The sequence below is a fragment of the Anolis sagrei genome, chromosome 2 (genome assembly GCF_037176765.1).
Source record: "Anolis sagrei isolate rAnoSag1 chromosome 2, rAnoSag1.mat, whole genome shotgun sequence".
In the NCBI taxonomy this organism is placed as follows: Eukaryota; Metazoa; Chordata; class Lepidosauria; order Squamata; family Dactyloidae; genus Anolis; species Anolis sagrei.
The window spans coordinates 287,926,950-287,947,454 of record NC_090022.1 but is presented as its reverse complement, the minus strand read 5'-3'; the positions used below and the strand labels follow the sequence as shown (position 1 = coordinate 287,947,454).

The following is a 20,505-nucleotide window of genomic DNA, read 5'->3' as shown; positions in this document are numbered from 1 at the left end:
ACCAGAAGGCACACAACGACAAACTAGATCTCTTGGTGATCCTTACTACAACAGCAAGAGTGCTTTTTTCCCCTAGCATTTAACAATAGCAAGCAAAATACCAAATTAAAAAGTGCCCAACCCTATTTCAATTGCTCCTCTTTCAGCCTCAGTGTTCCTCACGTAAAACAGGAGCACCAGATGATTTTCCAATCTTTCTACAGCCGTGCTGCCTAGCTGCAGAGCCTTGCATAGTAGTCACTGATCCACAGGAACTCAGTTGCAGATTTTTACTGGTATACTCATGCCATGCCAAATTAATGGTTCAAGAATTGCAGTAAGTCATTGGCTATACCGCATGAGCAATCACATTCCATCTGATTCCTATTAACGCAGTGTTTCTCAACCTTCCTAATGCCATGACCCCTTAATACCGTTTTTCATGTTGTGGTGATCCCAACCATAACATTATTTTCATCGCTACTTTATAACTGTAATTTTGCTACTGTTAAGAATCATAATGTAAATATCTGATATGCAGAATGTATTTTCAATCACTGGACAAAATTTAGCACAAATACCCAACACATCCAAATTTGAATAATGGTGGGGTTGGGGGGAAATTGATATTGTCATTTGGGAGTTGTAGTTGCTGGGATTTATAGTTCACCTACAATCAAAGAGCATTTGAACTCCACCAATGATGGAACTGAACCAAACTTGGCACACAGAACTCCCATGACCCACAGAAAATATTGGAAGGGTTTGGTGGGCATTGACCTTGAGTTTGGGAGTTGTAGTTCACCTACATCCAGAGAGCACTGTGGACTAAGTTATAGATCTGGACCAAACTTGGTTCAATATTCAACATATCCAAATGTGAACACTGCTGGTGTTTGGGGTAATAGACCTTGACATTTGGGAGTTGTCGTTGCTGGAATTTATAGTTCACCTACAATCAAAGCACATTTTGAACCCCACCAATAGATTTGGGTCAAAGTTCCCACACAGAACTGCCATGATCAACAGAAAATACAGAAAATGCTTTTCTGATGATCTTTGACAACCCCTCTTACACCCCCTCATCCCCCCCCTCCCCTCCGGAGTCCCGACCCCCAGGTTGAGAAACGCTGCTATTAACGGATCTCAACAAAACAGAAAAGAAAAATGTGGAACTTTAAAAAAAGTTCACTCCACATATAGAAGGATTAAAGGGCCAGGTGTCAGAATGAAAACTGATTGCAATGGGCACCTTAGAATCTGTCAGGAATTGTATCCAGGGCTATCCAAAAGTGCAAATGCTCACATCCCTTTTAAAACTGAGGTAGGGCAGCTGCAAAGGAGCTTGACAGCAGTCCTCTTCTGCCTTTGAGCAGTTTCCACGCATGACTGATCACTGCTCTCCATATCCCCAAGGAAGTTGATGGCTGCCCTGTAACTAGATGCCCTTGCATGGAGGATCACAAATGAACGAGCAGGACTCCTGCCACCAGCAATGGTATAGCAGATTCCCCTAGGACAATGGTTCCCAACCCAAGGGTCTTCTGTGGGGTCACCAGGCAGTTGTGAGTTATGAAAATTTTAAAAGAGGAAAACAAAAAAATCACATCATCCAAATGTCACCATGCTTGCATTTCAAGTTTTACCCCCTTTGTTTCTACATATATCTGTGCGAGCGGATTTTCAACACTTCTTTAATTGAAAACCAAAACAAGAAACATATTAAATGTTGAGAATGATATGAGGTTGGCATTAATGAAAACTTAACCGTGATTTTTTAAGCTAGTTAATGAGTTACAATTTCATTCATCGCAATACATATGCTGCAAGTTAACATTATTTTGAATTATATTATTATTAATGAAAAATCTTTTTTCAATGTGTTTTCATTAACCCTATTAAAAAGCGAACTTTTAATATATGGTAGCTCGCAGGTCACTTTGCCTCTATAAAATGGGAGTCAGGACTCAAAAAAGATTGGGAACTGCTAATCTAGGACATGGCAAGCAGCAGTGGCAGCACTCCATGGTTGGTTCTTGAGTTTATGGATATTGTAGGCTGACCGTATATTCAATGTCCAATTTTAATCTATAATGCCTGCCTTGTCTGGCATCTCACTCTTTCAATGCTGCCAATCAAGTTCACTAATAATAATAATAATACTAACAATAATAATAACAACAACAACGACAACACTTTATTTATATCCTTTATACCTCTCCAAGACAGACTACAAACAAAGACACAACTCTGTGGCCCAGACGATTCACTTGAATTTATGTCAAAAGTACCACCTGCCAGCAGTAAAGAATTATTGGGATCATAACCCTGCAAAGGTCATGGAAAATGAAAGTGCAAAAATACTGTGGGACTTTCAAATCCAGACTGACAAAGTTTTGGAACACAATACACCAGACATCACGATTGTGGAAAAGAAAAAAGTCTGGATTATTGATGTCGCCATACCAGGTGACAGTCGCATTGAGAAAAAACAACAGGAAAAACTCAGCCGCTATCAAGACCTCAAAATCGAACTGCAAAGGCTCTGCCATCAACTAGTCCAGGTGGTTCCAGTGGTCATTGGCGCACTGGGTGCCATGCCAAAAGATCTCAGACGGCATTTGGAAACAATGAACATCGACAAAATCACGATCTGTCAATTGCAAAAGGCCACCTTACTTGGATCTGCGCGCATCATTTTTAAAATACATCACACAGTCCTAGACGCTGGGAAGTGTTCGACTTGTGATTTTGTGATACGAAATCCAGCATATAGATCTCGTTTGCTTTGACATACTGTGCTTTTGTGTCAATGGTAACAACAACAACAACACTTTATTTATATTCTGCCCTACCTCTCCAAGGGGACTTAGAGCAGATCACAGTACACATTGATGGCAAACATTCAATACCATTTTGGATAGACATGTCAAAGTTGCATAAATCCATTCTGACTGTTCCCTCTGGAAGCAACAAAACAGACAGAACAGAAAGGAGGTATGTTGCGTGGATGTCCGACTTTTTGGTGCCTTGGAAGGTTGTGCTCGAATCCAGCCACGGGGGTGCTGTTGCTCCATCCTCTACGACAAAGAGCCACCAGAATGTCCTCCTACCTTTTGGTTGTACGGCATTTTCTGAATTTTTTTTTCTTTTTATGGTGTCATCAAATACCTCCCCCACTTGTTCGGTACCTAATTTCTCTAATTACAGCTCAGGCTGTTTTCAAACTGCTTAGGTCAACAGTAAACTGAGCTGACAGTCAGCAGCTCATACCAACCGGGTCTTCAAACTGGCAACCTTTCGGTTGGTAGATCTTATCATTGCTGGTGAATTACCAGCTGTGCTAAAGCCCGGCCCTTCATTTCAACCAGTTGTTGTAAACCTTCAAGTCATTTCTGACTTCTGGAGATCCTAAGGGGTTTTCTTGGCAAGATTTATTCTGATTTGCCTTTGCCTTCCCTCCAATGCCAAGAGAATATGACTTGCTCAATGTTATGCAGAAACTCTCCATATCTGAGCAGGGATTCAAATCTGGTCTCCATGCTTGCAGTCCAATGTTCAAAGGACTATACCGCATGGCTCTCTAGGCTTCAAATTATATCAATCCTATGAATGAGAGGCCTGTACTCTTGCAAATTTAGGACTATACCTTCCTTGATTGATTCAATCCACCAGTAGGATAGGCTCTCTCTTTTCCTACTGTCTACTTATTTACCGTCCACAAGCTAGACAGATAAGTTACAATTGCCATTAAGGGTAGTAAAAACATTTAAGTTAAATCACCGTCATTTCCAGCATGTGTTGACTGCATAATTGCCCTCTGCTTTTCTAAATTTCACACACTACCAACATTTTAGTTCATTTTTTATAATGCTTCAGAACTACACTATGTTGTGACTATGAAAAACTATACTGGAAATAACCTGCAGCAGAAAAGGATCTCAGTCCTGTAAAACATTAACAAGATCACTTTGACTTTTAGCCATAAAATTATGTAAGCTAGAATCAGGATGCGGCATAAAGCTTCCTCTTATTTGTTTTCTGCTCGCTGTTATCTGCCACAAGCTAGACAGATAAATTACAACCAACTATAGACTTCCTATTCACTATCTGAACACATTCATGTCAAAGTTGCATAAATCCATTCTGACTGTTCCCTCTGGAAGCAACAAAACATTCTGGTGCACAGATGCACATGGAAGTCATATGACTATTTCTAGCAGAGATAGGGATTTAGGTTTCTCACACCTATTTCTGCAATGCTATCCTTGGGCTGCCTTTCTCTTTCTAATTTGGGCAAAGGAAAGGTAATGAGATGGGTGCACTTCTCCTCTCTTCCTCTTGTCTATGTCTTCATATGGTGTCCCTATTCTAGCACTGGCCCATGTATGCCCATGCAGGTTTTTGAGCATGATTCTTTGTAAAACAAATATAACATTTTACTGGAAAATCAGAACTGCGTCTTTGGGACCCCAGGCTTACAGTCAGAGGTTATGTGTTTGGATATCTCCATCTTGATTAAGTTATACTGGTAATACTAAGCTGTGGATAAGCACCAAGTACTAGGAAGCCCTGTCCCTTGAGCGCTCTAGCTGGAGGTCAGCTGTGACCAGCAATGCTGTGGAATTTGAATTTGAAGAGGAATGAACGGATGACAAAGGGGAGGATCGGGGGACCTTTCTCACCTGTCCAAGCCCCTGTGCTTACATAAGTAAAGGTCCCAGTGATGACCAGGAGCCCTTTATAGCTCTGTAGCTGCTGCTGAATTCTTTGTTTATCGTGTCAGGGGCAACCAGACAATTGTATTACATTTCTAACAGAACAAAACAAACAAACAGACAAAACACAAAATTTGCAAGCTTGGTAGTTGATTAAATGTCCTTTGACCAGTATCTGGCCACTTGGAGTGCCTCTGGTGTTGCCGCAATAAGGTCCTCCATTGTGCATGTAGCAGGGCTCAGGGTGCATTGCAGCAGGTGGTCTGTGGTTTGCTCTTCTCCACACTCGCATGTCGTGGATTCCACTTTGTGGCCCCATTTCTTAAGGTTGGCTCTGCATCTCGTAGTGCCAGAGCGCAGTCTGTTCAGCGCCTCCCAAGTCGTCCAGTCTTCTGTGTGCCCAGGGTCTCTCATTTGGTATCAGCCACTGGTTAAGGTTCTGAGTTTGAGCCTGCCACTTTTGGACTCTCTTGCTGAGGTGTTCCAGCGAGTGTCTCTGTAGATCTTAGAAAACTATTTCTTGATTTAAGTCGTTGACGTGCTGGCTGATACCCAAACAGGGGATTAACTGGAGATGTCACTGCCTTGGTCCTTTCACTATTGGCTGCTTTTTCCCAGCGGATGTCAGGTGGTGCAATACCTGTGTAATTTCTCCAGTGGTGTAGGGTCTCATTAAGAGCCACATCTACTGTTTTAGTGTGGTGAGTTGTGTTCCACACTGGGCACGCATACTCAGCATGCTGCTGAATGACAAGCAACAACAAAGGTAATTGCCATTCCTGGGATGATGCCACTGGCCCATGAGAACAGTAGACCTGGTTATGAATTAGAACTGGCCAGCTCCATGCTAAAGTTAATTAGAACTGGCCCAGCTCCACACTAAAGTGTGGAGTTGCACCAGAGCATTTGCTTAGGCAGGGTAAAACTTCTTGAGTGCATCTATACTTGCAAATCTCCTGGGAAGACAGGCGAACAAATGTCAGCGTGCTGGAAGAATCAAAGACCACCAACACTGAAGCGATGGTCCTCCATCATCAACTCTGCTGAACCGGCCACGTTGTCCAAATGCCCAACTACCGTCTCCCAAAGCAGTTGCTCTACTCCAAGCTCAAGAATGGAAAACGGAATGTTGGAGGACAGGAAAAGAGATTTAAAGATGGGCTCAAAGACAACCTTAACAGCTCTGGCATAGACACAGAATTGGGGAGCCCTGGCCCTTGAGCGCTCTAGCTGGAGGTCAGCTGTGACAAGAAGTGCTTTTTAAAGAGGCACAAATGGAGGGCAAAAGAGAGAAACGTGCCAAGAGGAAGGTGCATCAAACCAACCCTGACCAGGACCTCCTTCCACCTGGAAACCGATGTCCTCACTGTGGAAGAACATGTGGATCAAGAATAGGGCTTCACACGGACCCACCGCCAAGACACTACACTTGGAAGGCCATCATACTCGGATAACGAGGGATCGCCTAAATAAGTAAGTACTATGCATATATAGCCACATTCAGCTTATATAGCTATGTTGAATAGGAATACCTTGCACAATTTTCATAAGACTATCTATATCTTACTAATCAGGACCAGAAATTAAAATCCAAATATATAAAAAAAGATTGAAATAAATATTTGTTTAAAACCTGTTCACTTGTAAAGCAGATTGAGTATCAGGGTACTTACAGGGGGGAAATAACTTTGATGCCTGCTGCATGAAAAAAAAAGGAACATTTGAAAGGAAATCTGGTAACACATGCTTATAGAACACCCAGTCCCAAAATATTAATTCTGATTTCTCCCATCAAGTGAAACTGTGCAAGACGCCATATTTCTTGTTATCTGTTGATACATATTCCCTTTATATACACTAAAGACACCATATCCCATCTGATCATTTCCCCGTCATAATATAAAGTATGTTAGGCTCACAGGCATATCCACATCGTCCTAATAAACTCTACAGCAAATCATATCATCCAAATTTCTACATTGTGTGTACACAACTTTGGTCTCACATTGAACTTATTTAGTAAAAGGCAGCAAAAATGTCTTAGTCCAAGCAGAACTAAAAATATAATGTGCTCAGAGTTGCAGCCTCCAGAAAATATCCTGTTCATATAATATACAGCTATTCCTTGAATTTTATATTAACTGCTTGCAGGCAACTATTCATTTATTTTATCCAATAATAACAGACCACTTCAGCAAGTTTTCAATCATTCCTATCTCATAAGCGGAAAACAAGAAAATGTAAAGTAGCGAGTCCAGATGCAGCCAGGCTAGATATTAGTTCACATAAAGGGATACAACATTTTGCTAATAATACAAATATTATCTAGAGTTGACCAAAAACTTATTCAATAACCCTTTTGGTACTAATGTTGGAGAATGGTCCCTGGTCAAAGTGGTCCCTGGTGAAAGAAAGGTTGGGAACCACTGTATTATAGCCTTTAAACTGGTGGCAGGTTGAGCAGAATTGCTAATTTTATTATTTCATCCACTCCATTGAAATTTATTCCACGGGTCTGCAGCATGTAAATAGATCCTTCCATTTACATCCGTATCAAATTACATCACAGTTCCAGGAACACAGCCCCAATGTAAATGAGAACTCGCCTGTATTTGTCTTTAATCAACACTCAGATCGAAATGCACTAAGTACAAATATTCCTTTGAATGGTTCGAGTACCACAGATTAGCTTGAAAAGAAGTTTAAATAAAATGCAGAATGAAAAATGACTTCGTTGTCACAAATGTCCCAGGAGAAGAAAAAACTAGAATGTGTACTCAAAACAGAAAATCTGTTGTGACCAAGACGTGTTCAAGTCTTTAAAAGGATTGGCCAGAATCCTGTTAGGGAAAAATGGTCTTTCTAAGTGGATTTAGAAAGAATCAGAATTGGACAGCTCCATAACTTCTATATGCAGTAAAGGGCTGTTGTTATGTTATCACATAATAGAACAAAGAAAGTGATGGGTTCCCATTGATTTTAGTCCTAGTGTGCATTGGGACAGCAACTGGAAAGCACAATATGCATCAATACAATCTTGCTGATAATAATAATAATTGTCGAAGGCTTTCATGGCTGGAATCACTGGGTTGTTGTAGGTTTTTTCGGGCTATATGGCCATGTTCTAAAGGCATTTTCTCCTGTTTCGCCTGCATCTATGGCAAGCATCCTCAAAGGTACCTCTGAGGATGCTTGCCATAGATGCAGGCGAAACAGGAGAAAATGCCATTAGAACATGGCCATATAGCCCGAAAAAACCTACAACAACCCAACAAAAATAATAATAAAACTTTATTTATACCCTGCCACCATCTCCCCGAAGGGACTTGGGGCGGCTTACATGAGGCCAAGCCCGCCAAATACAAATACAACAACAAAACAAGAAAGCAAATAAAACAATATAAAATAATATAACTAAACATATAAGCAACAACACACAAGAGATTTAAAAACACTATGGCAGGGCCAAACGAAATAGGTTAAAAATTTAAAACACTGGGCATGTACAGAGTAGGGTATGTCCAGACAAGGGGGTTTTAGAGAATGATGTAGGGAGATCAAGCCAATGGATAAAATGCTTCAGAGGACATATAGAAGGAAATTGATCAGATCAGGCATTGTTTCCTTTATTCAGGGAAGGTACACTGGAACAGCCACATTTTCAAGTTCCTCCTAAAGACTGCCAAAGTGAGAGCTTGAGTGATTTCTCTAGGGAGTGAGTTCCAGAGTTGGGGGGCCACCATAGAGAAGGCCCTCTCCCTCGTCCCCACCAATCGCGCCTGCGAAGGGGGCAGGAGTGAGAGCAGGGCCTCTCCAGATGATCGGAGAGATCGCGTGGGTTCGTAAACAGAGATGTGGTCGTGCAGGTAGGCAGGTCCCAAACTGTTCAGGGCTTTGTAGGTAAGAACCTGCACCTTGAATTGGGATCGGAAGATGAACGGCAGCCAATGGAGCTCCTTAAACAGGGGGGTTGACCATTCCCTGTAAGTTGCTGATGTCCCATTATGCATTTCTGCTATATCCTAACAGGGTTTCTTAGTGGCTGTGTCACATAGCTAGGCATACCTCAAGTTACACAACCTATGCAGTGACAAGAGGATTATAGTCATGGTATTTCGGACCAAACCAATGTTTACATTCTTTGTTCAGTATAAAGAGCAAAGAGGAATCATACTGTATCAGTTCAATAATTTTCCATGTACATACAGTCTCTGAGTTACGAACATCTGACTTACAAATGACTCCTAGTTAAGAACGAGGGTGAGACAACAGGAAGTGAGAAAAATCTACCCATCAGAAGGGAAATTTACTCCTGAGTCATCATGGCAAAAAAGTGTCTCAGCTGAAGCTTTATTGCCAATCCTTGTTTCCACAACGAGCCAAATTTTTTCCAAAATCCAATTATCACAGGGACAGAAAGTGAGGTTAAATCTTCTGAGCAGGGGCACAGACAGCAAAACAAACCACCCAGGGATGTTAAGCCTTCCCTATGCTATCTAAAGCTAAAAGATATAGATTTTTGGCTGGAGTTTACTTTGGATCTGCCTGTATATAAATGCCTGGTCTCAAATACATTTAAAGAAATGAAAAGGAAAACTGTATCAACAGTGGCTTTTTCTACCAGTGATGTACCAACAATTTTTCTTTGTGTTCCTTTAAAATAGTTAGAATACTCTGAGTGCCCAAGTACACAGCCATCAGATGAAAATTGACAGGGAAGAATAGATTTTTTTAAAAACCCAAACCTGAAATTCAACATATCAAGATAAAAATAGAGCAATTTTGTCTACATTAACTCTCCTCTGGGGACATGATGCTGGTGAGAAAATGCATAAACAACTAGATAAACTATTCAGATCCACCCAGGAACATCACAACAAATATCTCAATTTCCCATTTATTGGAGGGTTTTCTTCTTTAGATTACACAGTGCTATATCAAGAAATCCTTCTGCATATATTGACTAATCAACCAGATGAGTATTCCCAGACCCTGTTTTTTCACAGGATTTGCAGAAGAAGTTTTCAAAATGGACATTTGGGGTCCTGTGTATCAGCCACTTGACTCCAAGGATTTGCCTGCTGGTCTTAGATCAATCATTTTGCCCCAAATACAGAAGGCAATAAAGGTACTGTGAGATCCCACAGTCAAGCATATTTCCGTAGCTCTGGTTGCATTTTTTATTCCATAGTAATGAATAATAGATTTACTTACATCCCGTTCCTTCTCCCTGTAGGGACTCGGAGCGACTCACAACAATATAAAATCACAAAATACATACTACAACAAATAAATATTTTAAATTAAATACACAAACAACAATAACCAATTACAAAAATTAATCAAACCATAATAGACAAAAAAATTATACATGAATAACATAAAATAGATAATACATAACATTTACATTGTGCTACCCTTAGAACCTCCCCACCACTGTCCTAATTAAGTCCCAATTGAGATTTTTCATTGTATTCTTCCATTCAATGTCTGATGTAAAACCATTTAGCAGTTATCAAAAGCCTGTTTCCATATCCATGTTTTCAACTCTTTCCTGAAGGTTAATAGTGTGGGGGCCTGTCTAATCTCTCTGTGGATAGCGTTCCAGAGCAGGGGGAGGGGGTGGGGGGCATCAAGTAGGCTCACTCTATTACCCACACCAACCATGCTTCTGATGAAGATAGGACCATGAGAAGGGTCCCCCAAGTCTATCTCAATGTCTGAGTCGGTTCATGGGGGAGATGTAGTTGACTAGAGACCAGGGTTCGAATCCACATTCAGCCATTAATATACACTGGATGACTCCTCAGCCTCAGTGGGAAGTGACAGGCAACCCTCTCTGAACAGTTCTTGCCTAGAAAACCCCATTATAGGTTCACCGTAGGGTCACCACAACTTAGAAATGATTTGTAGACAAGCAATCATTACATATACATGCAGAAAATAAGTGTGTAAACTTCTGGAAGAACTCAAACACGACAATAGAGACACTGTCAGATTCAAAAGATCTACATGTATGTTCCCACTGGGTAATGACTATGTCAGATGCTGCTTGTTAAGACCTTTTTCCTTTTATTTATGATCATATTCTTTCTCAGCCAAAATATTTCCATGAAACTCTCTATACTTAATTTTAAAATTTTGTTGTTGTTCATTCGTTCAGTCATTTCCGACTCTTTGTGACCTCATGGACCAGCCTATGCCAGAGCTCCCTGTCGGCTGTCACCACCCCCAGCTCCTTCAAGGTCAATCCCGTCACTTCAAGGATCCCATCTTGCCCTTGGTCGGCCCCTCTTCCTTTTTCCTTCCATTTTCCCCAGCATCACTGTCTTCTCTAAGCTTTCCTTTCTTCTCATGATGTGGCCAAAATACTTCATCTTTGCCTCTCATATCCTTCCTTCCAATGAGCAGTTGGGCTTTATTTCCTGAAGTATGGACTGGTTGGATCTTCTCGCAGTCCAAGGCACTCTCAGTTCAAAAGCATCTATCTTCCTTCGCTCAGTCTCCCTTATAGTCCAGCTCTCACATCCGTAGGTGACTATGGGGAATACCATTGCTTTAACTATGCGGATCTTCGTTGCCAGTGTGATATCTCTACTCTTCACTATTTTATTGAGATTGGTCATTGCTCTCCTCTCAAGAAGTAAGTGTCTCCCGATTTCCTGGCTGCAGTCAGCGTCTGCAGTAATCTTTGCACCTAGAAATACAAACTCTGTCACAGCCTCCATGTTTTCTCCCTCTATTTCCCAGTTGTCAATCATTCTTGCTGCCATTTCGGGGTTTTTTTCCCATGTTTAGCTGCAACCCAGCTTTTGCGCTTTCTTCTTTCACCTTGATTAGAAGGCTCCTCAGCTCCTCCTCGCTTTCGGCCATCAAAGTGGTATCATCTGCATATCTAAGGTTGTTAATGTTTCTTCCATCCATTTTTACCCCAGCCTTGCATTCATCAAGCCCTGCACATCACATGATGTGTTCTGCATACAAGTTGAATAGGTTGGGTGAGAGTATACAACCCTGTCGTACGCCTTTCCCAATCTTTCCCAATCATGGTCAGTTTTTACTGTTGCTACTTGGTCCTTATACAGATTCCTCAGGAGAGAGATGATTTTTTCAAAATACAGTATCATGATTAAAAAATACAGGAAAGACTGCCTACTTAGTTTAAATTTGCTTCCTTTTTTAATAAAGAGGACCAAAAGATCAAATAGTTTATCCTTCTTTTAGTGACAGCTCTACAGGAATGGATCTGATCAAACATTCAGTGGCCTTCACAGATTCACACGCTTAAGATCACAACAGCATAGTGAGCCTTTGAGGCAAAAGTAATACATACTACCAAAACCGCCCTAGTGATTTAAACAAACTATGACACGTTACCTCAAGACATAACAACATGTGGAAAGTCTGGAGACGTTCAGAGTTCTCTGTTCATTTTAACTTGGCTGTGGCAATATAAATGACAATTAATACGCGGCATTAATTCTGCTGTTGCAACTGGACTTGCTGAATAACTTTTTTCAGAGGACCAAAATCTACAGTGGAAATAGAAAAGCTAGAAGCTATCGAGAACATGAAAAGAAACTGTGAATTAAACACTTGTTTTGCCCATGGTGTCATAAGACAAGATGTTGACAGCATATCTCGATAATGAGTGTGCTTGAGAAGCTTCAGCAACTTGCTACTTAACACAAAATATTCACAGAAGAGTTTATGAAACAGTTCAGGAAATATGCTTTTTGACATAAAATATGTTGTTTCAAGATACTGATATTTGTTGTTATTAACTGCTGTCAAATTGATACTGGCTAGGGCGTGCTGGTACACACTGGGATGCGATTGCTGATGCCACATTACCTATCACTGTGATTCACTAACAAGGCTTCTTAGTGCCTCTGATGTGTAGCTAAGCATACATAAAGTTATGTAACTTGCACTGTGACAGAGGACAGCAGCCATGATTTAGGGAAGGGGGGGGGGGGGGTCAAACCAACATTTCTGTTCAGTTTACAAGCTAAAGCTCATGCTGGATCAGCTAACCAAATTCCATGAATACAGCTGCAAGGCACAAGCATCTTTTTAAGAGTGTTACAATCGTCTTGGTGCCCAGATTCCAGTGTGGATAGTAAGTGACACTAAATGCACAATTATTAGAAAACAGCTGGCAGGAAGAAATTGGGGGTTTTTAATAGAAAAAAAACCTGACATTTGATATATTGAGATAAAGATAGAGTACATACAGTCAGCCCTCCACATTTGCAGGTTTAATTTTTGCCATTTGATGAATATCTACTCTCTAGAATCCCTATACCCTCCAGTACAACTCTATGGTCAACTTCCGGTGGAAACTGACCACAAAGTCATTCTAGAGGAGTGGTTCTCAACCTCCCTAATGCCGTGACCCCTTAATACAATCCCTCATGTTGTGGTGACCCCCAACCATAATATTGTTTTCGTTGCTACTTCATAACAGTCATTTTACTACTGTTATAAATCATAATGTAAATATCAGATATGCAAGATGTATTTTCATCCACTGGACCAAACTGGACACAAATACCCAATGCAACCACATGTAAATGCTAGTGGGGTTGGGGGAGGATTGATTTTGTAATTTGGGAGTTGTAATTGCTGGGATTTATAGTTCACCTATAATCAAAGAGCATTCTGAACTCCACCAGCGATGGATTTGAACCTAATTTGCCACACAGAACTCCCATGACCAACGGAAAACACTGGAATGATTTGGAGGGTATCGACCTTGAGTATGGGAGTTGTAGTTCACCTATATCCAGAGAGCACTGTGGATTCACACAATGGTGGATCTGGACCAAACTTGGCATAAATACTCAATATGTACAAATCTGAACACTGGTGGAGGCTGGGGGAAATAGACCTTGACTTTTGGGAGTTGTAGTTGCTGGGATTTATAGTCCATTACAATCAAAGAACATTCTGAACTCCACCAACTATAGAATTGGCTCAAACTTCCCACATGGAATCCACATGAACATCAGAAAATACTGTGTTTTCTGATGGTCTTTGGTGACCCCTCTGACACCCCTTCGTGACCTCCTCTGGGGTCCTGACCCCCAGGTTGAGAAACACTATTCTAGAGCACTAGAAATGTCTATAGAGGTATTCCCTCAGTTAAAAATAATAATAATTTGCAGCTCCTCCACTTTAGCTTGGGCCCTGTGCCCCAAACCCCAGCAAATGTAGAGAGCTCACTTTAGCAACATTAACTTTCATACAGGTGATAGAAGGGTCACAAAATCAACAGCTAATTGCTTATTTTCACTACTGTGACAGCATTTGGAAATAAAAGAGTTGCAAAATATCTAGAAGGGACACAACCAAGTATGAAAATAGCCAGATGTTAGTGATATACGCACGCAGATAGCACTTATTGTATGCTTAGCACATCTGCACACACTGCCCTTCACATCAGTATACTTGGGTAAAGGATGCAATATTTAATCTTAGGCAGTTCCTACAAAAAGTTTTAAGCAAAGATTTTCTATTCCAGAGATAACACGTGCAGCAAAAATACAGTCAAGCGCCCTCAAATGCCATTGCATAATCAAATTAATTTTGGCCCAGCAAAACTCTGTCATGCCCTCAGTTGACCTGATTTCAAACAGATTATAAAATTGACAGGATCACAATGACAACCAAAGTTTTCTGTAAATCTAATTCTCCCAAGTCTAAAGAGATGCAGTGACAAATGGGTCAACAACGTTCATGTGAACCGATCTGTTCCTTTCACAGGATTTACATCCTTACTTTGACAAGTTCCCATGATTAGAAGAAATTAAAAACAAACTAAAAGAATGCATTGGAATCCTCAATGAGAAGAACGAAAGGAATTACGAGCACAAAAAGGGCATACAAAAGGGAATCAAAAATCTGAAGTAAATAGTCCATTCGCTGGCACTGCAATTCTGATTTGCAGCAGTGGTAACAGTAATAGGCACCATAGGAATGACTGCTTTTCTGGCTTCCAGGGCTCCCAAAGGGACATAGCACTTTACTATCTCATGCAGATGTCAGTTTAATTCCCTGTGCATTTGCCGCACCTAAACCCTATAACCTTACAAGGGAGGGCCCCTGGTCAAGAGTTTCTCTTGAAGATCTTAGTGCAGTGTTTCTCAACCTGGGCGTCAGGACCCCTGGAGGGGTCGCGAAGGGGTGTCAGAGGGGTCGCCAAAGACCATCAGAAAACACAGCATTTTCTGTTGGTCATGGGGGTTCTGTGTGGGAAGTTTGGCCCAATTCTATCATTGGTGGGGTTCAGAAGGCGTTTTAATTGTAGGTGAACTATACATCCCAGCAACTACAACTCCCAAATGTCAATTTTCCCCAAACTCCACCAGAGTTCACATTTGGGCATATTGATTTTCATGCCAAGTTTGGTCCAGATCCATCATTGTTTTGAGTCCACGGTGCTCTCTGGATGCAGGTGAACTACAACTTCCAAACCAACCAAACACTTCCAGTATTTTCTATTGGTCATGAAAGTTCTGTGTACCAAGTTTGGCTCAATTCCATCATTGGTGGAGTTCAGAATGCTCTTTGATTGTAGGTGAACTATAAATCCCAGCAACTACAACTTCCAAATGACAAATCAATCCCTCCCCTACAATCCCATCAGTATTCAAATTAGGGAGTATTGTGTATTTGTGCCAAATTTGGTCCAGTCAATGAAAATACATTCTGCATGTCAGATATTTACATTATGATTCATAACAGGAGTAAAATTGCAAAATTACAGTTATGAAGTAGCAACGAAAAGAATGTTATGGTTGGGGGTCACCACAACATAAGAATTGTATTAAGGGATCACAGCATTAGGAAGGTTGAGAACAACTTTCTTAGTGCATATGCTGCCATGTATGAAGACAAGTAGCAGTTCAGATAGAGCAACCCCAAACCATAAACAGCTTGAAAGGTCAAAACCACTACTTTGAATTTAAACAAAAATGAACTAGGAGTCTGTACTACTAGATCGTAACGTCACAGATGTGTGCATTTTACAGGTTCTTTATTGTGCAGACAATGTAATGCTTGCTAGTAGTTAGCTTGGTGTATTACCAGAAAGAAAACAACTCCCTGGAAGATGCTTTGCAAATGAACACACCTAAATTCAATCTAATTAAGATCTTTACTTGAAGCCCTGGGAGGTGCCATGGCAAAGGAGGGATTTTGTCCCTCCAAATGCTTTGGGCAACTTTTTCCAATGCTTTTGGCATTTGTAGAATTTTTATTTTTGTCTTTTGGTGTGAAGAGCCATTTCTTTCTCCATTTTTCTGTAGGTGAGGTTGCCTATTTTATCCCAGTACCATGTATTCATCTTTTGGCTGGTGCTGATATGGAGTTACAATGGTTCCTTGCCTGTGTTTGCAGGTTCTTGGCTGATGGCGTGAATTCTCTGGACACAGAATATTATTTGAGAACACAAAAGTGCTGGACTGCTCTAATAATCACCATGTCAGACTATACAGAGAAGCCACTGAAATCCACAAGCATGTGGACATAGAATCTTAGAATCATAGAATCAAAGAGTTGGAAGAGACCTCATGGACCATCCAGTCCAACCCCCTGCCAAGAAGCAGGAATATTGCATTCAAAGCACCCCTGACAGATGGCCATCCAGCCTCTGCTTAAAAGCTTCCAAAGAAGGAGCCTCCACCACACTCCACACAATTTCAACAGAAAGGAGGAAACCATGAAAATGAACAAAATCTGGCTATCAGTATTTTAAAAAACCTCTAAAATCTCTAAACTCTAAAATCAAAACATTAAATAAAGAACAACACCTGAATAGAAATGCAGACAAGAAACAATCAGGACCAGCTAATCACCTCCCAACAAAGGATTCCCCCAGGCAGGAAGCAGCCAGACTTTGAAGCTGCAGGGCTATTCAATGCTAATCAAGCTGGCCATTCACACTTGCCTCAAGCAGACAAGAGTTCTTTCTCTCAACCTGGACATTGCACAGATATATAAACCCCACTCACCTAGTTTACAACAGACCTCACAACCTTTGAGGACGCCTGCCATAGATGGAGGCGAAACATCAGGAAAAAAAAATACTTCTGGAACACGGCCATACAGCAACCCAATGATTCTGGCCATGAAAGCCTTCGACACATTGAAGATCTCTACGGGGAGAAACTATTCCAAGACACACGGAGATGGAAAAACTACGGACCAGGAAAGCATATCTACTGGGCTTCTTAACCTATCTTCTATGCTTCAGAGACACAGATACTACCCCACAATTTCTCACAGCAAAAAGGACATACAAAAGCTAAAACAAGGCCAAACCAACAAAATCACCAGAAAAACCAATACTCTGACCAAGAACTCCTCGGTTAACCTCAACATACGCCAACAACTGTGCAAATCGGATTCACCCGACTAGGCTTTAGGGACTCCCAAAAATCCATAAGGCCTCCATCCTGCTTAGACCCATTGTGAGTGTCACTGAATCCCCCACATATGATTTGGCAAAATTTCTGGCCGCACAGCTAGAAACACATATTGGGCTCACTATGAACTACATCAAGGACTCAGCCCACTTCATAGAAAAAATCAGTAACCTCAAGCTCAACACCAATGACATACTGATCACCTTCGATGTGGTATCTCTTTTTACCAAGGTCCCGAGAGGAAACACCATTGTACTCATCAACCAGAATTTCCCAGGAGACAACACAGCCCTGTTTCACCATTGCCTCACCACAAGCTATTCCAGTAGGACAATGAATTCTATGAACAGAAAGATAGCATAGCCATGGGAAGCCTTCTCAGTCTGGTCATAACAAATTTCTACACGGACAACTTTGAAAAACAAGCTCTGGTAACAGCAACAAAAAGTCTATTATGGTTCAGATACGTGGGTGACACACCATTTGAAGCCATGGAGAAGAAGAACTAAACAGGTTCCTGGACCACCTCAACAACATGCAATTCACTGTGGAAAAAGAAAATGAAGGAAAACTGCAATTTCTAGGTGTCCTAGTTATCCACAAACCCCATCAACAGTTAGACCACACAGTTTACAGTATACCTACACACACGTATTGAGACCTACATAAAAACTCCAACTATCACCCATGTCACAATTAAAGCCTGTGCAAAAAATAATCTGTGAATCCCACCTCCTCTAAGGTGAATTGAACCACATAAACTGAGTCAGTGGGTATGCATTCTAAGACAAACATATGAAGAGCTGCAAGACCAAGAACAAGTCACAAGAAAAAAGACAAAGGCTCACCTTGAGGGAAAGTGTTCTTACCATACATCAAGGAAATCACATAGGAAAATTGACAAAGAAACGCAACCTACAAATAATCTACAGACCTACTAAGAAAATCCAACGAATGCTATGTTCAGCAAAGGACAAGAGGGATCTTCTCACATCTGCAGGAGTCTACCGTATACCATGCAGCTGTGGACAAGTCTACATAGCAGTGGTTACCAACCTGTGGTCCACAAGAACGAAAATATGATCCGCGGCCTCACCATTACTACACCATTGCCTTAAAACCACACAGCAACAAGAGTGACTGGTCTCGCGAAACCCTGATAGTGCCGAGGAAACTGAGATGTCAGGAGGGAAGGACTGACTACCCACAAAAGATTACTACTACTGCATCAGCTCTAGATTATTAAATATGGTTATCTGTGGGTGAGCAGATGGTGACTACTGGATGGCAAATGTTCTGTATCAGAAACTAGAGCTGATGTAGTCTATCCATTGCAGTTTTCTGAATCAGCACCCCAAATAACAAAACTGAATCTGAAGTTAACCAAAAACTGATTCAAAAACCTTTCGGTACTAATGTTGGAAAGTGGTCCCTGGTCAAGGTGGTCCCTGGTCGAGGTGGTCCCTGATCAAGGCAGTAACTGGTCAAGGCGGTAACTGGTCAAGCTGGTTACTGGTCAAAGTGGTAACTGGTCAATAAAAGGTCGGGAACCACTGATATTTGGGGACCACCAAACGCAGCCTTGCCCTGACACAGATCAAGGGACATGAAAGGCACTGCAGAATAATCCAACTAGAGAAATCAGTCAAAGCAGAGCACCTGATGAACCAACCTGGACACAGAATATCATCTGAGAACACAGAAATGCTGGACCACTCTAACAACCACCAATGCAGTCAAATGCAGTACATAAATAAATAATCTAACCGGGGTTAGGTACCGTCTCCATACCGTTTTGTAATAGTTTTCCTTAATTCTTATGGACATATTTTGTAGTAATCACACAATCCATATTCATTCTTGATTATTCACTTTTTTCCCTAAATTTCCTTCCCTCAAGAGGCCTTGTTCCTGGGTTGTTGTAAGTTTTTTCGAAATAAATTGCCATGTTCTAGAGGCATTCTCTCCTGACATTTCGCCTGCATCTATGGCAAGCATCCGCAGAGGTAGTGGGGTCTGTTGGAACTAGGAAAATTTGGTTTTTTATATCTGTGGAATGACCAGGGTGAGAGAAAGAACTCTTGTCTGCTGGAGCTAGGTGTGAATATTTCAACTGACCACCTTGATTAGCATTTGATGGCCTGGCAGTGCCTGGGGCAATCTTTTGTTGAGAGGTGATTAGATGTCCCAGATTGTTTCCTCTCTGCTGTTTTGCTGTTGTAATTTTAGAGTTTTTTAATACTGATAGCCAGATTTTGTTCATTATCATGGTTTCCTCCTTTCTGTTGAAATTGTCCACATGCTTGTGGATTTCAATGGCTTCTCTGTGTAGTCTGACATGGTGGTTGTGAGAGTGGTCCAGCAGTTCTGTGTTCTCAAATAATATGCTGTGTCCAGGCTGGTTCATCAGGTGCTCTGCTATGGCTGACTTCTCTGGTTGAAGTAGTCTGCAGTGCCTTTCATGTTCCTTGATTCGTGTTTGGGCAATGCTGCGTTTGGAGGTCCCTATGTAGACTTGTCCACAGCTGCATGGTACACAGTAGACTCCTGCAGAAGTGGGAGGATCCCTCTTGTCCTTTGCTGAACGGAGCATTTGTTGCATTTTCTTGGTGGGTCTGTAGAAATGTTGGACCACTCTAACAACCACTATGTCAGACTACACATCTAATCACCTCTCAACAAAAGATTGCCCCAGTCACTGCCAGGCCATCAAATGCTAATCAAGGTGGTCAGTTCATAGAATCATAGAATCAAAGAGTTGGAAGAGACCCCATGGGCCATCCAGTCCAACCCGCTGCCAAGAAGCAGGAATATTGCATTCAAAGCACCTCCAACAGATGGCCATCCAGCCTCTGTTTAAAAACTTCCAAAGAAGGAGTCTCCACCACACTCTGGGGCAGAGAGTTCCACTGTTGAACGGCTCTCACAGTCAGGAAGTTCTTCCTCATGTTCAGATGGAATCTCCTCTCTTGTAGTTTGAAGCCATTGTTCCATTGCGTCCTAGTCTCCAAGGGAGCAGAAAACAGGCTTGCTCCCTTCTCCCTGTGACTTCCTCTCACATATTTATACATGGCTATCATATCTCCTCTCAGCCTTCTCTCCTTCAGGCTAAACATGCCCAGCTCCTTAAGCCGCTCCTCATAGGGCTTGTTCTCCAGACCCTTGATCATTTTAGTCGCCCTCCTCTGGACACATTCCAGCTTGTCAATATCTCTCTTCAATTGTGTTGCACAATATTCCAGGTGTGGTCTAACTAAGCAAACGCAATAAAGGTTCTTGTCTTTGGTCCACACATTGGGATATAACAAGTACAGCCAGCCCTCCATAACATCCACCAATTCTGAACTAATATATTGAAGCATCCATTGGCTGGGAAT

The 20,505-nt window shown here is 41.5% G+C and overlaps 1 protein-coding gene across 3 annotated transcripts in view; it reads right to left on the bottom strand.

Annotated features, from left to right (window-relative positions):
* The window catches only part of DYM (dymeclin), a 258,206-nt gene that overhangs the window by 237,412 nt on the left and 289 nt on the right, over positions 1-20,505 (bottom strand). The window lies entirely within an intron of this gene.